Below are 17,845 nucleotides of genomic sequence, written 5' to 3'. Positions count from 1 at the left end.
TAACCTCCATTCTTAAAAATCCCACAGCGGACCACACTGATCTACATATCTTCCGCCCTATGTCTAGCATCCCGACTCTTTCAAAGCTCCTCTAGAAATGTGCCCACACCCAGCTATGCAATCGCAGAGCAATTCCAACTCTTGAACCAATTCCAATCCGGAGTCCTTCTGGGACGGAGCACTCAATCAGCCCTGACTCACCTCGTTAACGACGTGTTACAAATGCTTGATCAAAATGAATCCTGCCTTTTAAGCGCCTTGACCTCTCATCATCATTTGATGAGGTCAAACATGACAGACTCCATGACTTACTGGAAGGCAGGATGGGGCTTACTTCCAAATGGGTATCTTAGGGAAAATCAAACGCTTCCTTCTCTCAATGACTTCAAGTCAGTTTTTCAAGCCCTAGTGTTTTCCAGGCTGCACTATGGAAAAGTAACCCTTTGCAGCCTTCCTTGGTCAAAGTTGATCCCTTTATGGTCAGCCTTATCTCAGCTGCAAGGCTTATTACTGGATCTGAATGCAATAACCACATCACACTTTATTTTAAATAACTAAACTGGCTCCTTTACGAGGCACAAATATTTTTTCCAATTGCCTGCATGACCCAAAAAGCCATAGACTCCAACACCCTGAGGTACATTGCACAAAAACTGAAGCTGCCTGGTGGCTCTAGAACCTCAAGAAGCCCCTCGTCTTTACTATTGAAACTGCAGCAATTCAAGAAGAAAACTTACAATCGAGCCTACTCTGGCAATGCCCTGAGAATCTGGAATTCGCTACCATCTGAAATCCGAGTTAACTCTTCACCTGCATCTTTCAAAAGATACGTGAAAGTGATACTGATGAAAGCATTCTTGCTCTAGCTCCCTTGATACTGTTATTACGATGGTTATTATTGCTTATTATTGGCTGCCTTACCTGTGTCTCTGCGGGCGGCTCCTCCATTGGAGGGAAGGGGCATCACCCCACTTAAATGCACCCCAGAAAATCCCCAGAGACGAAAAATACAATGATAATGAAGTTAATTCATTACCATTTAATCAACCCGTCCTGACTCAGGAAGGGGCGGGGCCTACGAGTGGCAGCAGTGCTGGGCTTCCTGTGCACTAATATATAGTGCGCATGTCTCTTTGGATGGCCGTTGTGCGATGGGCAGTCTAAAATGCGCATTATAAACCTCTCAACTCAGCCGTCTTAGACAGACGGGTTGAGAGTCTGCACACGCCTTTACTGTCCTCTAGAGCCCCAAGACACACTGCTCCCTCCAATCCTGGAGCTTCTCTCATGCTGAGAGCAGTGCCTGGATTGGTTAAGTAGGTTAGCTTAAACGTAGGATTTCCTTCTTCAGTCCTCGTAGAAATCTTCGCTCCGTCGATATGTTGTTGGCCAATGTCCCCCGTTTTAAAAAGTACAGGCTAGGAGCATTAGCAAAATCTGTAAAAATGAAAACCTAAAGCGGTTTCTGGAAAGCGGAGACATAATTTGTCTGCAAGAAACTTGGGCCTTGACCTCCACTCCTCTGGCTGGGTACTACGAACTTCAAGTACCTGCAACAAAAAGGAACATCTTCCGTCGACCAGCAGGCGGTCTATCAGTCTTTATAAAACATGAGTGTGCCGTTGCCGCCACCACCATCAACGTGAATTCCCTCGGGCTTCAAGCTATACAGATAAAATGCTTGAGCAACACCAGCCATCCATTCAACCTGCTGGTACTAAATTGCTATATCAATCCCGCACAGACCTTAATGAAAGACCAGCTGGAGGCACTGGCACAAAAAACTAGAAGATCTGCTAAATAAATATAAAGCACATCAGGTCATTCTAGCTGGGGACTTTAATCTAAAAGACTTAGATAAATCGGAAACTCTTCCTCGGGGATCGGGAAGAGGGGCCATCCTGCAAGACCTCTTCTTCAACTATAAACTGACTTCAACCCACGCACTGAAAAGCGCCCGCACGCCTGCTTGGCAGCCCCGGCACACTTTCCGGAACGTGTCAAAAATCGATTATATTCTGTTAACTGGAGAGTTGGAAGATAGAATGACTGACTTTGAAATCGAAAACCGGCAAGAAAGTGATCCTAGGCCACTAAGAGCAACATTCCAGCTGGACAAACCGACTGCCGCCTTCTATAAATCATTGGGGAGACAAGTGGCGAGGAGATACATAGCGTTATGCGGAGGATCAAGTGGTCAAGCAAGACAGAAGGGAAACTTCAAACTTGGCTGGGCCAAGCACAGGAAGGAAGTCTGCACAGAGAGGAACCACCCATAACAGCATGGGAGCAAATCATTGAGGATCTTCATAGTAAACTCAGGAACCCCAAATCACAAAATACAATGACAAATGCGCAACCTAGCACTGGAAACACCTGCCCTCAGGATATACGAGAACAAAAAGAACTCCTACGTAAGGCTCTCGTAGCAAAGAAAAGAGGGGGTAGTCAAACAGAGGGGGAATCGATACCTGCACTGAGGGCCTCCTTGAGGAAGAAGCTATGGGAATACAAAAAAGCCACCATGGAAAGCAAATGGCTTAAAGTTTTCTCCCTCCTCAAACAAAAGAACTCAGCACAACTATGGCGATTCATCAACCAGCTGAGCAATCGAGGACCAACGAGAGAAAATGGGGTACCCGAAAAAGATTGGATCCAACACGTGAAACAGCTATATGCAATAGATCCCACTAATGAAGATCCATCAACAGACAAGGCGGAGCCAGCTGAGGAAGTCTTCCAGATCAGTACAAATCCAGAAGCTACACTCGCGAGCCCAGGAAGGAACGCAAAGGGTAACAGCTCCCAGGCCAATGCTGAGGACATCACACCAACCTGGACAAACACCCAACAGGTTATTAAAACTATTAAGCGCATGAGGAACGACGGCGTCCCAGGGCCCAACGGCATCCCAGCACTGGTCTTCAAATTGGCACCTGACTTCTGGGCGACTCTTTTAACTCCGCTCTTTAATCATACTTTCTTGTCAGCCACAACCCCTGACTCCTGGAGGGGCTCTATATTGGTTCCAATTTTTAAAAAAGGAGATCGTCTAGAACCATCGAACTACAGGCTCATCTCCCTGCTTGACTTGGAGCCCAAGGCATACGCACGCCTAATACTTAATGATTTAGAAAAATGGGCCGAAAAAGAAAACATAATTCCTATGCATCAGACTGGTTTTAGGTCCCAGGGGTCCACAATGGACAATGTCCTGGTGCTAGCACATCTCTCAGCCCAGGCAACCTCGAAGAACCACCCACCACTATTCTGCTGCTTTGTGGACTATAGCATCGCCTTCGACAAAAGTGGACAGAAAACGCCCATGGTGGAAACTGGACAAGTGGGAGATACCACCGAATCTTCTGAAGGCAATTAAGTCACTATATGAGGGCACCTGGGTGCGGGTCAAAACAAGCGCTCGGACTGTTTCTCCCAAAATAGGCACAGAAAATGCGCTAAAACAAGGGTGTGTGATGGCCCCCATTCTTTTTCATTTATATACAGCAGACCTGGGTGAGGCCCTAAAAGGAGCCAGCCTAGTAGCCCCCAGACTAGGAGGCGTGAGGATACTAGTTCTACAGTATGCAGATGACATGGCTATAATGGACCACACGAAGATCGGCCTACAAAGAACATTAATTGCTTTAAATAGATTCAACATCGCCAACAGTCTGGCTGTCAATCAAGGGAAAACAAAGGTCACCATCTGTGGGTCCTATCATCGGAAAAGGCAAGCTCCATGGCAGCTGGGAAATACTCAAATAAACTCGGTGGCCTCTTACAACTACCTGGGGGTCTGGTTCTCGGAACGGGCAAAGGCCAATATACATCTAAATCATCAGGCCTCCAAAGCCAATAAGGTAACACACTTTTTAAAAACAACTAAGTCAGAACCTGATCAGCCCATCTGCCAGCCCAATTCTGATAGCCCTACGAGCAAAGCTTCTCCCTGCGATCTCCTATGGTCACCTGGCCTTTCCCGGGAAGTTGGATGTCATTCTCAACTCGGCCCAAGTGAAGGCATACAAGTTGGTGTTACATATACCAAGGAAAGCAAGAAGATCCAGGCTGAGACTGGAACTTGGCCTAGCAAGACCAGACTTGATTTGTCAGTGGGAGCTCATGAAGCTGTATCTACGGGTACTAAGGGCCCCGGCTAATTCCCTAAAGCACCATTTGAGATCGATTTTCGAAGGGCCAGCCTCGATATGGTACACCAGGCTGGGAGACGCAATCAAAGCTTTGAGCATCGAGGAAGAAAACATTCAGCGGCAGGACATCCCACTGAATGCATGGAAGAGAGCTGTCAACAAACAAGTTTATGAAATCTCTTTTGACCTCGACCACAAAACCCTTCGTCGAAGTCCTCATTTGACCCTATAAACAACTCGTATATGGTAGGAAGCGCTCAATCATACCTAAGTGAGGCTCTAACAACCCATGCCCGAAGCAAAATTCTACACATGAGGCTGACCACGCTTGGGATAGCAGACTTCAAAACCGCATGGGCTCAAAGAGGGGAACTCACAGCTTGTAGGTTATGCAACTACACGAGGGAATCTTGGTTGCACCTCCTCTGCTGCTGTCCTTTTTTTGACAACGATCGACGGCGACTGTTGAGCCCGATTTGCCTCACTCAGAGCATAAAACGTTGCTCCGAAGCATCAGCCTTGTGTTTCTCAACTACCAACACAATGACTCTAGCGAGATTGGCGAAATTAGTCCACCAAATTAGGCTAGCCCTAAAAGTCAATAACGAAAACATTTTAACACCTGGGAATTCAATGCCCGAAAGAAGCGAAAGATAGCTGAAGTAACATTGCCACGTCGTAGCATTGACATTGCCCACCCATGAAAGAAATGTCCCCCGTCAAGACTAACACCAAGGCACACATGGTTGGATAAAGGCCATCTACAGGGGACTCAGATAGGGGCGTCACACCCCCTCACTTTACTCTGCTTTCTTTTCTTTTTTAATTCGCCTCCTCCTTTTTAATTGGCACACCAGTGCATCTTTTATCAAGCAAAGCAGCTTATAAAAACAGTTTTCTGTATTCTTTTCTTTTACTGTAAAGATTTTAATTAATTGTACAGTTAATAAAAATTTAAATTCAATACAGGCGGGAGGCGCTAGGGGGGCGCACAGCGTGATGGCTGCCTGAGCAGCGGCTCCGCCGGGCGATCGTCAAATTTGTGTGATTTCGCTGTTATCGCCCCGGCCACCCGCTCCCCGGAGACGTCAACAGATGGGGGAAGTGCTGCTGCATCGTATGCGGAGCAGCAGGCGCCCCACCGAGCGAGGATTGCAGGCTTAATCACCGGGAAAAGCGGTGGCGCGTCCGAGTGCCTGACAAAATGGCCGGCGCTGAGAGACAGACGCGCGTCTAGCGTGGAGCCGGTAGAATGCACTCGTCCCTCTACACCAGCTATGGCACTTCGGGGGTAAGAACATGCTCCATGGACATTCCGATGTCATTATCTCGCCCCTTCAGGCTGCAGGGCACGGGAACCTTAAAAATAGCGCTGATGTTCATGCCTGACAATATGGCGGCGGCCAGCACGAGACTGCGGGGACTATAGCCCCTTAACCGGACGGCGCGCATGGGCCCCAGCCCTGCCGGACTACTGGAGTAAATGCTGAATTAGTTGCTGCCTGAAACGCGGCTGTGCTGGCGCGAACGACGTGCATGCTGCGCTGGCTGTGTAGAGAAGATTGGACACAGTGAGCAGACGTGTGGCCCACAGCAGATACACGCCACCCCAGAGGACAACGTGACCCGGGAGCTGATTAGCAAAGTGCGCTGCCACAGTTTGTCGCACACTCGGTACTGCGCGTGGCCGATTGCTGACCACGTTACGGAGCGCTTCTGAGTGGCGGGGCTACTTGCGATCCACCACATAGCCACACGCCCAGGCGTAAGTCGATTCTGCCCCCTTCACAACTCTGTGGGGAAGTATAACGTATAAAGTATTGTGGTAAATATTTGATTTACCGTCCTAATTTCTATGCAGGTAAGTACTTTAACAAAAATAACTCAATCGGAAAGAAAGATGCAGAGTCCGTGGTGTTAGAGTTCTTAGGGGTTTTATTCCTTAAAAAGGAATGGTACAAGTACCGGATATCGGGTTCCTGCCACCACAGGGGTGCAGGAAGGGATAGAGCATACTTTATTGACAAGACATAACTTTTATACCTAAACCATATAATGCATACCAATACAGTAGGCGTAACAGCTGAGAGAAACAAGATAACAGCATACACGTGTTAGCAATACGTAATTAAAAGGCGTGAACTAGGCGGGAACATAGAGGTGTGCGCTAGAAACGTCACATGTAAGTGTCACGAGTAGGTGGGTACTTAGCAGAATTTAGCAATGTCAGCAGAAATCTGAGGCCTGGATCCGCGCGCAGCCGCATGACGCGTGATTGACGTGGAACTGGAGGGTGCAGGGGACTTGACATTTACACTAGCGGAAAGAGACAGAAGTCTGGCATGTCAGATCAACTCGTACCTATATCATATCTGATATCTGATGTTTGGGAACCATTTTATCTAGAGGGAAAGGTCTCTTGGGCAGAGGCTATTCTATACTGACTGTGAGTGCGTGTATAAGCGTCTAAGTGTCTGCATGAGATGCGAGGGGGCATGGGCCTACCATGGTAACAGAGGCTATGAATTACTTGCACGGAGACAGTGAGGCCGGGCCCTTTGCTCTGCAGCTGGAAAGATGTTTACTTGAACTAGTAGGCAGGAATGTATGTTTGAGGAGCGGAACAGATAATTCGAAGGTTGAATACAGTCTTGGCAGGCAGCAGGCTGTGCCAAGCGCCGTTAGCCGCACAGGGAGTAAGGCAGAGGTCACGGGTACAGAGGCAGCCCAGGCTGAGGCGTTCAGAGTCAGAAGGCAGAAAAAGGCTCGATGGCAGAATTCAGGGCCTACTTCGCCAGAGCTGAAAAACGTGTAAAGTACACCACAAAAAGACGTTGGCATGGCATACTTAGGAACGGAATATTCAACCCATTCAGGGTGGATCTGAAAGAGGACATGTTAACGTTGGACGCAAATGTATTTGCGTCTTCTTAGCTGGCACAGGAGGGAAGTTACATGCACTTTAAGCTGGTACATGGAGACGGTGGGGTACACGTTAGGGAACATTTCTTGACCATAAAATTTATATTTCCTCATTCCCTCCTTGTTCCCTACGGACCCTTCATGATATATCGATCCTCATAAATCGATCAGTCTGTTCTTGTAACATCATTTGCTCTTCTTTCTTCTTTTCGCGCTTTAAGTGAAAACTGGAATGTGGAATACATGAAGTGGCGCACAGTCCACAAATCGCTGGCCCACACTGTAGGCACAGGCAGCAACTGAATACTATGACAAGGGCAATGCCTAGGAAGGATAGGATCTTCCATCCCCAAGCTGTTAACGTTGTCCAGAACCAACCGGACCAAGTCCAGGGGCCTGGATTCTGATGTATCAAACTTGCAATTTGATGAAGACGTGTAATAGCTTTATATACTGTCGGCGCGTTTTCTGGAATGAAAACACAGCAACTTGACCCGATGACCTTACAAGCTCCGCCCCTATCTGCTAGGATGACGTCAATAACAAGACGATTTTTGAGAACAACAACCCGCATGGCAGATTGCTCCTCTGTTAAGTTGCCTAGAGCGGAGGTAGTTTCATTCACTACTGCTTCGAGTGTTCTAGTTAATCTTCGTATCAGTTTACTATTTTGAATGGGACCTGTGAAGAAAAAGAATCCTTTATTGAAATCTGTGTATTGCTCCCATGCCGTTTCAGTATAGTCGACAATCGGGAGATCTCTTCGGAGTCTATTCTTTACTAGATTTGTATTTCTATGATAATCAGGAGGGGCTAGAAAAACAGGTGGCAGAAGGATTGCAATATAACAGGTACCATCCCAATCTGGAGGTAAGCGTATGTATGCGGTATGACCACAAACAAAGTAGGAATGTCGAGTAGCTCTAAAGGAAGATTTGCCTTGATCACTGAATTCGACCACAGTAGTACATTTGCTATGACCTAAGTGTACTGAACCTTTCTTTCTGACACATAAGTCACCTATGACTGGTAATACTGACATAGCAGGGAGCACTGGTGCAGCTTCGGATTCGACAGTAAGAATCATAAGGTTAATTGTATAATTACCTAATCCATATACTTCATTTTCTAGATCAGTTCCTATTCTAGTGGGAAGTCCCTTTTTGTCAGGATAACAAGCGTTAAGCAGAACTAAGTTCAAGTTTCCCCAAACCCAGTTTCCTTTGAAAACAGCAATATCAGGTTCTAAGGAATTAATTATTCTAAACCATGCTCCACATGAGCCATTGTGTGTGAACGGGTACGGAAAGAGGGGCAGAACTCCCTTGTATTTCTGATAGGGAGGGAGTCGGCCACATATCCAACAGTTTGTAGCATTATTAGTCTGATGGGAGTGATGTAACATACTAATGAAGGTGTTGTTGCGCAGCGCAAGTCTGTACGACAATTCATGAGGGGGTAATTCGCTAAAAGAATGTTCGGCAGTAACATTGTAAGCAGATTGTTCACGCTTGAAAATAGGGTAGTATATGGGCAATAATATACTGGCAACAATAATCAAAAGACTTAGAAAAAACATAACCAATAATGTCACTATACAGTGACTACGGAGTGATTTACAATATGCATGTTTCTTGAGTCGTCTCTCTCTCTCTCTATCTCGGTCTAAGGGATACATGTCAGAAACTATTTAACCGATTCACCTAGGGGAGGACTTAAACAATTAAACTGTCTGACTTGCTAGACCGTAATTTTTCTTTGTACTCCTCTTGGGGAGTTTTCTCTCTTTTGGGAACTTTAAAGTCTCTAGTATCGAGGCAGTCCTTTGAGGGGGTGGACGAGTCAGTCTCTGGCAACAGTTCATTACATTTTTTAATATGACTCGTGTGGATCCACCCCTTTCTTCCTTCAACCTTGATCGCCGTCCTCGTGGTCAGAAGGACGATCTTCGGCTCCTTCCAGCGGGGCTCCAGCGGGCTTTTCCTGTCGAAGTTGCGAATCAACACAGTATCCCCGGGACGGACATCATGTGGCTTTACATCAGTGTTGTCGGGGAAAGCTGCGGCAACCTGTGAACGACATGATTGGAGTGCAGACATCAAGGAGGCAAGGTAATCTGTCAGCATATTACAATCAACATCGGTTATTTTCTTAGGCATGGGCGTCCCCCACATATTCGGTGGTCTGCCAAAGACCACCTCATACGGTGATAGTCCTGATCTCGAATGGGGGACCATTCTCATATAGAACAGTGCAACTGGCAGGGCGACTATCCAGTCGACCCCTTTCTCTTTACAGATTTTAGCAAGGCGTGTTTTCAGTGTCTGGTTATGCCTCTCTACAAGGCCAGCGGGTTCGGGATGTCGGACGCAGTGGAATTTCCACTGATATCCTAGCAGAAGGGAGACCTGTTTCATGAGCTCGGATGAGAATGGCTGTCCGTTATCTGATTACACGACACGAGGCAAGCCGTACCGTGGGAAGAATTCTCGAACCAGCTGCCTGGCAGTGGTCGGGGCAGTGTAATCTGGGACTGGATATGCTTCGGTCCAACGGGAAAGTGCACAAACAACTACGAGGACATACTTGAATCCTCGACAACGGTCCATCTGGATATAATCCATCTGGAGGACTTCGAAAGGGTGATCGGGAGGATGGAATCCACCTTGCTCTACAGGGACGCTTTTACCTGCATTGAACTGGCAACAGATCATGCAAGTACGCACTTTCTGTTTTGCTGCTGCTCGTAAATGTTTGTTGTACCAGAGATTCTGTAAACTGTCTAGCATAGCTTTTTCTCCTAGATGTGCTGGACTATGTGCTGTATTTATTATGACTTGAACCATAGAGTCGGGGAGAAACCATGTAGATTTTCCCTTCGTCATCCAACTTTGATCTGTCTGGATCCCTCCTAGTTCAGTCCATTTCTTGATTTCATCTGGAGTAGCATGTGTCTGAATATCGATTACATCTAGTGTGGGATCTCTAACTGTCATACAATGTGTCGGTACTATTGTCTTTGTCATATCAGTTGTCTGGGTGTGAGTCAATGCTGTATGTTTTGCTGTTCGGTCTGCCAGGTCGTTACCCTGGGAAATGGAATCTGTAACTTTAGTATGTGCTTTACACTTCATGATGGATATGCCTGTAGGCAGATGTATTGCATCTAACAGTGCTTGAATGAGGGGACCGTGTTGGATCTTGGCACCGTGAGAGGTCAGAAAACCTCGTTCTTGCCACAACACTCCGAAGTCGTGTACGACTCCGAAAGCATAACGTGAGTCTGTGTATATGTTAACATTTCTGTTCTTGGCTAGTATACAAGCTCGGTCAGAGCGATGAGCTCTGCTGCTTGAGCGGACAGTGTATCAATACGATATGTTTCTTTAACTTCAGTTTCAGTGGTCACTGCATATGCGACTACTAATTCTCCTGTGTTTGTTCTCCCTACATGAACCATCCACATAAAGTGTCAGGTCTGGATTTGTCAGTGGAACATCTGTTAAGTCTCGTCGGGGCTTTGTTACTGCATTAATGATCTCTATACAATCATGCGGGGCTGAATTAGTCATACTCGAAGGTAACAATGTTGCGGGATTCAGAATGCTGCAGCGTCTGATTTCTATGTGTGGCTGGAATAGTGTCAATTCATAACCTGTCAGTCGTGCTATAGTCAAGTGTTGTGTCTGGGTTCGGTTTAGAAGAACCTCTACAGAATGTGGAACTTGTACTGTTAATTGATGTCCTAAGACAATTGAATCGCTCTGTCTGATTGCTAGGGCTGTCGCTGCAACTGACTTTAAGCACGCAGGGAGTGCCTGGGCTACTGAATCCAATGTACTTGAAAAATAAGCGCAAGGCTTATGTGAACCGGCTTGATCTTGAGTGAGGACAGACAACGCTGTACCATCACGTTCTGTAACAAAAAGTGTAAAAGGTTTGCTGTAACATGGTGTTGCTAAAACTGGTGCTTGACATAAAGCTTTCTTTAATTCCTCAAAGGCCTGTGTATGTTCCTGAGTCCAAGGAAGGGCAGTCGAAGTCGCTGCCTCCTGTGTTGTCAACTGAATGAGTGGTTTAGCTAGAAATGCATACTGGGGAATCCATTGTCTGCAGTACGAGGTGAGGCCTATAAAGGCCCGCACTTCCTTTTGTGTCTGGGGTTGTGGCATATTTACAATTAACTGGATACGGTCAGGAGTGAGCTGTCTCCCCACTTTGGACAGCAAGTGACCCAAGTACACAACTTGCTGAACACAGAATTGTAGCTTCGAAGGAGACACCTTGTGTCCCTTGTCGGCCAGAAAATGTAAAACTGTCAGTGATGCTTGTTCACATTCGGGTTCACTTCGTGCGGTGATCAACAGATCATCGACGTATTGTAGTAAGGCGGTGTTAACTGGCATTTGGATACAATCAAGTTGTCTTTTCAGTGCTTGACTATAGATGCTGGGGCTTTCTGTGAATCCTTGAGGTGCGCGTGAAAATTTGAAACTTCGTCCATTTAAACTGAATCCGAAGAGGTATTGGCTCTCTGGATCAATGGGCACACTGAAGAAGGCGTTCTTGAGGTCAATTACAGTAAAGAACGTGGCTTCTGAATCAATAGCAGTCAATAAGGATGAGATGTCGGGAACCACAGGGTACTGTGGAACAATGCATTTATTTAGTTCTCGTAAATCAATCACCAACCGATATACTGGCGGTGCATTGGGATCAGTACGTTTAAGAATCGGAATGATAGGGGAATTACAGATATTGGAGTCGGTCTCTACGACCACTCCTTGGGCAATGAGCTCTTCAATAATTTCCAGTAAAGCCACTACAGCATCGGGTGGTAACTTGTATTGTCTTATTCTCGGTAAAACAACTCCTTGTTTGAGTGTAACACGGTATGGTGTGATGTGCATGCAACCTACATCGGTCGGGCCTTGTGCCCACAGGTGTTTCGGTACATTTTTCAATCTGACATCAAACTCCCGTAATACATAGTGACCCTTAAAGTCACGCAAGAAAAGTCTAACTCCTTCCGGAGAACAACATATCACAGCTCCTAGAGCCTTCAATGTTTTGATACCTAACAAGTTTTCTGGACATGATTTCGTTAGTAATAAGTCTGTAACACGTGATAATGGACCCACAGCCAGGGGGACTGGTTTCGATACCTCATTTACAATAGGCTGTCCTGAAAAACCAAGGGAAACATTCTGTGAGCCTGAGAGGGGTGCCCCTGGGACTTCATTATGGCTGATTGTTGTGCGGCTTGCCCCTGTATCAATTAAAAACTTTCTGTCTTTTCCCAATACTTGACTGTGTACATAAGGACCCTCTTGATCTACAGGAATCTCAATAAGAGGCAAGCCAACCTCCCTCTCTAGGCTGTTTCATGTGTATCGCTGAAAATCGGGATAATCAGATTGGGCATACTGGTTCATCTGTCGTGAAACTTGCTGTGTAGCGGCAATGGGCTGTGGCTGTGGTACCGCTGCTGTCTGTGCTGTATGTGGTGGAGCATGCATGGGTTGTGAATTCTGTGAAGTCTGTTGCTGGCCCTGGTCTTGTCTAGGCGGATGCGGTCTCTCTTTTGTTTTACCTGTTGCTATATTGTGTTTCAGGACTGGACATTCATGTACGTAGTGACCTGGCTGCTTGCAGTAATTGCATGTCCCTTTAACGGGAGCTGCGGCATTACCTGTCTGGGTCGTACCCTTTCTCTGGCCGTCGGCTGGAACCGACTGGGCCACTAACATTTTCATTTTCGTGTCTTTCATACGTCTTTGTTCGTGATCCTGTTCTTCTCTAATTCTGTTCTGATGGTATTGTAACATTTGTAACATCTGGGATGGCGTGTTTGCTTGCCATGTACTTTCAACTTTATATACACGGTTTTTAACTGCTGTCAGGGAATTCTCGACTAACTTTGATACAAAAAGGTGCGGGTACGACTCGCTACCTGGTTTTAGGCCACTATTGATAATGAAACATTTCTCGAATCTTGAATAGAAGTCACTGGTATCTTCATCGTGTTTCTGTTTACAGGCTGAGATTGCGTCCCAGTCTTCCTTTTTAGTTGCCAATAATCTTGGCAAGACCTGTACTATTAAACCTGGTAATGCTTTTGCTTTATCCCCAAGGCCTAGCCCTGGAGTACGAATTCTTTCCTCGTCTTCTATTTCTGTCCATATAATCTTTTTATCTCCCACCTCCCATTCCTTTTCTTTGAGTTTCTCGTAGATGCCGGTGGGCAGCAGTACCTTTAACAATTTCATAATATCTGTATATGTGTAATCTCCCATGAGTAACATGTCTTTAAGTTCTCGGTGAAAACCTGCAGGGTCTTTATCATGACAGGGTACTAGTTTCTTCATTTCTAATAGTTCTAACTTGGTCAGAGGTGTGTATACATACACACGTTTCAGGGTATTATCGGTGCCCATAACGGGATGTACTTCTCGTAACGGATTCTGCCTGTCAAAATGCTCAAAGTGACACATTTTTCTTTCGGGTGGCTGAGCTGGAACATATTGTGGGCCTAAGAAAGCGTTATATTTACGTCGTTGTTCTAGAATTATTTGAATTAATCTGGTACTTAGGCCTCTCCATCTATTCATGAGTAGGGCTTCTAATGTATCGGGTAAGGGACCTGGATCAGAATGTTGTTGCATGTATAACGTCATGAGATGCTGAATCATGTATATACCAGCTAATTTCTGCTCGTCTGGGGAAAGGTTCAGAAATGTCTGTGCTACTGTATCATCATTGTACGTGTTAGAATCGTCAGCCCATAGTACTGCTGACCGGGCTAGTTCTTGTTCATCCATAGAATTTAGTACATGGTACCCCATTTGTTCTTGAAGTATTTTATCGGTAACTTGAAACAGATGTTCAGGCGATTTTGGTTTTAATATGCCAGAGAGAAAAACTCTCTTGCTTTCTGGACGAATGCCTTTCCTAAGGTAATTTCCCTTACCTACGTACGCTATCGTATCTGTAGTCGTTTCTTGTTCCACAGGTCCTTCCTCCTCCTCAGAGGAGGCATTCTTGTCACTTTCTTTTTCGTTTTCATGTATTTCTATTACTGCCTTTCTGATTTTCTTGTACATGCTTGATATACAATTCATTTTATCATGCTTTCCTTCGGCTATATTTTGACCCCACTTATTTAGTGATTCTATTTCATCCTGGTCCACCCCAGGCCTGTCTCGGTCTCTTATTAAGCAATTTATGAAAAAACGTAATATATATGCTTGAGTGTCAACTTTCTGGTGTGCCAGGGCCTCCTTAATACTATCAGGATTTTCTCCAGTCTGGACAAAATGATATATTCTATCTAGGTGATCAGTCATCCCTGGGAATAACACTAGGTAATCTGTAGCTTGCCGCAAACGTAGTGATGCTATCAACATCCTATCGTCTTTACCGGGTACTGGATCGTATCTGCAAACTGGAAGTGGTTCTTTGAGTCTGTCGAGACGGGGTGATTGGGGTGTATGTTGCTTCAGCACGTCTCTAAGGTGTAATCTGTGTGTTGTTGGCGGGTTCTGGAGACCCCCTGTCGCACCTCCTGAGCCAGAGGCTTGAGCATTATTTCTCTGGTGAGTCTGTATGTGTACCTGAACTTGTCTCTTACTGGGATCGGGCACAATCGGATTTGGTATATTAATCTTAGGTGCGGGAAGTGGTGGAGGTGGAGGAACAGGTGGAGCAGGGTGTCGAACGGGGGAACCTTGTTGCGGTAATGGCGGAATATGGTCTGGAGGCGGGTTGCCACCTCCGTCCCCGTCACCGTCAGTAGGCGGGACGCGGGCACGTGGATTGGTGTAAGCGGGTGCTACATCGTCTAGATAGGAAGCAAGGAATATGTCTTTGGTGGTCCTATGATTTACTTTAGTCGGAACCAATGGTGACGGCAGATTTTTCGGTATGTCTGAAGTGGCTTCAGGCGAACCCTCGGCCACAAGATACATGCCATTTACAAGATTGTTTCGCGCGCGGTCTACTTGTTCTGATTTTACTCGGATCCCTTCATTAACTAATTCGTTTTCTCGGGCTCTATCTGACTCTTCTCTATGTCTATCTTCTCTACGGAGCGCTCTTTCAGCACGTTTATGTGATTCCTTACGCCAAAATTCTATGGCGTCTTTCTGAGATTGTCTGGCTTTCTTTTTCCATAGCGCTTCTTCTACCTTCACGATGCACTCGGCATCCCATGTTCCTGTAACGGGCCATCTGTGTCTCTCGTCTAGATGCTTAGTATAATCGGCCCATAAATCTAGATACAGTATGGCATCTAAGCCATGCTTATGATACATGAAGTTTCCAGGAGTGTCCCTAGGGGGGATAGGAATTTCTTCCTCTAGTATCCCTTTCCTAGTTCCTATCTGTCTTAGTTTATTGAAGAACGGCATCTTGTTACTTAGTACTGGATACTCGATACTTGTTACTTACTTCTGAATACAGCTAGTTACACAAAAACACAATAATGTACATCAAACAGTCACTCACACCACAACATTAATCACATTGAAAACATTTGGACATATATTACTACCCTAGATACTAGATGTACTGCTAAACAGTACAGATACACTGTCGAGGACAGTGCAAGAACTTGTATGCTTGATATACTGCTAAACAGTACAGATACACTGTCTAAAACAGTGCAGACCGCGTTTGTGTACCCAAACACGTCTTTACCGGATACATAATAATGCACCCGTCTAGATACGTCCCAGCAATGGTACTCACCGGGAAGCACGGAACAGAAGGCCTCGGAAAACTCGACTGGACTGGACCGGACTGGACTCGACTCGACACGTGGATACTTCGGAAACTGGTGGGCCTCTTGACACCTCGGACCTTGCTCTTTCGGCTAGGCTCTGGTCGGGATCCTCCGCACTCCTCACCGCCTCGTCTGGGTGCTGATCGCAGTCTCCGTCACCTCCGTGGGCCAGAGGGAGATACAGGAAATCCTGCGGGTACGCGTAGTTCCGTCTTGACTTATGGCAGGGGGCAAAGGTTGCAACGCACCTACCGGCGTGTGAGGTGGGGGAGGGGTCCCTATTCGGGCGCCAAAATAATGTGGTAAATATTTGATTTACCGTCCTAATTTCTATGCAGGTAAGTACTTTAACAAAAATAACTCAATCGGAAAGAAAGATGCAGAGTCCGTGGTGTTAGAGTTCTTAGGGGTTTTATTCCTTAAAAAGGAATGGTACAAGTACCGGATATCGGGTTCCTGCCACCACAGGGGTGCAGGAAGGGATAGAGCATACTTTATTGACAAGACATAACTTTTATACTTAAACCATATAATGAATACCAATACAGTAGGCGTAACAGCTGAGAGAAACAAGATAACAGCATACACGTGTTAGCAATACGTAATTAAAAGGCGTGAACTAGGCGGGAACATAGAGGTGTGCGCTAGAAACGTCACATGTAAGTGTCACGAGTAGGTGGGTACTTAGCAGAATTTAGCAATGTCAGCAGAAATCTGAGGCCTGGATCCGCGCGCAGCCGCATGACGCGTGATTGACGTGGAACTGGAGGGTGCAGGGGACTTGACATTTACATTAGCGGAAAGAGACAGAAGTCTGGCATGTCAGATCAACTCGTACCTATATCATATCTGATATCTGATGTTTGGGAACCATTTTATCTAGAGGGAAAGGTCTCTTGGGCAGAGGCTATTCTATACTGACTGTGAGTGCGTGTATAAGCGTCTAAGTGTCTGCATGAGATGCGAGGGGGCATGGGCCTACCATGGTAACAGAGGCTATGAATTACTTGCACGGAGACAGTGAGGCCGGGCCCTTTGCTCTGCAGCTGGAAAGATGTTTACTTGAACTAGTAGGCAGGAATGTATGTTTGAGGAGCGGAACAGATAATTCGAAGGTTGAATACAGTCTTGGCAGGCAGCAGGCTGTGCCAAGCGCCGTTAGCCGCACAGGGAGTAAGGCAGAGGTCACGGGTACAGAGGCAGCACAGGCTGAGGCGTTCAGAGTCAGAAGGCAGAAAAAGGCTCGATGGCAGAATTCAGGGCCTACTTCGCCAGAGCTGAAAAACGTGTAAAGTACACCACAAAAAGACGTTGGCATGGCATACTTAGGAACGGAATATTCAACCCATTCAGGGTGGATCTGAAAGAGGACATGTTAACGTTGGACGCAAATGTATTTGCGTCTTCTTAGCTGGCACAGGAGGGAAGTTACATGCACTTTAAGCTGGTACATGGAGACGGTGGGGTACACGTTAGGGAACATTTCTTGACCATAAAATTTATATTTCCTCAGCCGGTAGAATGCACTCGTCCCTCTACACCAGCTATGGCACTTCGGGGGTAAGAACATGCTCCATGGACATTCCGATGTCATTATCTCGCCCCGTCAGGCTGCAGGGCACGGGAACCTTAAAAATAGCGCTGATGTTCATGCCTGACAATATGGCGGCGGCCAGCACGAGACTGCGGGGACTATAGCCCCTTAACCGGATGGCGCGCATGGGCCCCAGCCCTGCCGGACTACCGGAGTAAATGCTGAATTAGTTGCTGCCTGAAACGCGGCTGTGCTGGCGCGAACGACGTGCATGCTGCGCTGGCTGTGTAGAGAAGATTGGACACAGTGAGCAGACGTGTGGCCCACAGCAGATACACGCCACCCCAGAGGACAACGTGACCCGGGAGCTGATTAGCAAAGTGCGCTGCCACAGTTTGTCGCACACTCGGTACTGCCGCGTGGCCGATTGCTGACCACGTTACGGAGCGCTTC

The sequence above is a fragment of the Lissotriton vulgaris genome, chromosome 1_1, assembly GCF_964263255.1.
Source record: "Lissotriton vulgaris chromosome 1_1, aLisVul1.2, whole genome shotgun sequence".
Classification (NCBI taxonomy): Eukaryota; Metazoa; Chordata; class Amphibia; order Caudata; family Salamandridae; genus Lissotriton; species Lissotriton vulgaris.
Note: the sequence above shows the minus strand (reverse complement) of the source record.